Source organism: Callorhinchus milii, unplaced genomic scaffold (assembly GCF_018977255.1).
Source record: "Callorhinchus milii isolate IMCB2004 unplaced genomic scaffold, IMCB_Cmil_1.0 Scaffold4, whole genome shotgun sequence".
Lineage (NCBI taxonomy): Eukaryota > Metazoa > Chordata > Chondrichthyes > Chimaeriformes > Callorhinchidae > Callorhinchus > Callorhinchus milii.
In genome coordinates, this window is record NW_024704745.1 from 50,082,719 (window position 1) to 50,083,577 (window position 859).

Sequence of the window (859 nt, forward strand, 5' to 3'; positions counted from 1 at the left end):
TCCGGAAAATATTAGGTCAGGTTGGCAAGAGTCTAGTCTTGGGGACCCCAGAGTGTAAGTTGGGGTACTGCTGGAGTCTAACCAGCTAAAACTGCATAGTTTGCCATTGTTATGATAGTTATGATAGTTCAAGATCCTGGTCTTTAAGTTCAAAGCTCTCCATGAGCTTCCCTCCTACCCCTGTGACCGCCTAACCCCCTACCATCCGGGTACCAAAATGTAATTTTGTTGTTGTTGTGGTTATCACTATCCGGCAAGCTCTCCTGCTTCTTGTCCAGCTCGGACCATCGACCTGTTAAGGCTTTGGTTTTTAGGGTTAACAGAGGATTCCCTGCCCCGGTGATTTGTCTCCACTTCCAAGTCCTGCTGACGAGCCAGGTTGGCTGTGCTGTCATCAGCAGTGCCCTGGAATGCTGAGGACCTGGCTGGCCCAATAATTTTTTTTGAAAGAATTGTTATCCCCAGAAAAGCGATCTGCCAACAACCGGGTTATTACTTACTGCTTGGTAAACAGGCGTGTAGTGTAAGGAAACATTTGGTCCTGCCGGGAATCGAACCCAGGTCTCTCGCTTTCGAGGAGAGTGCTCTAACCACTGAGCTACGGGACTCCAGCTACAGAGGGTTACCTTTGCAATAAAGCATAATGCAGTGAGTGTGCTGCCATGAAGCAGATGCTACTTACAAAGCTGACAAATAAGGAAATAGAACACACAAGATACATCATAAAAAGATAATCCAAAAAGGAGAACATGACCAATTGAATTATGATCACTCCAAGTGCTCACAAGCATTCAACACTCAACATATTATCAGCAGTGAGAAAAGCACCATTATACAAAACTACTACCCTGTTTGTCTT

The 859-nt window shown here is 45.4% G+C and overlaps 1 non-coding gene across 1 annotated transcript; it reads right to left on the bottom strand.

Annotated features, from left to right (window-relative positions):
• Positions 1-536: 536 nt before the first annotated feature.
• Positions 537-608, bottom strand: trnas-cga. Its single transcript has one exon. It is a non-coding gene; the product is annotated as a tRNA-Ser (tRNA).
• Between the last annotated feature and the right edge of the window lie 251 nt (positions 609-859).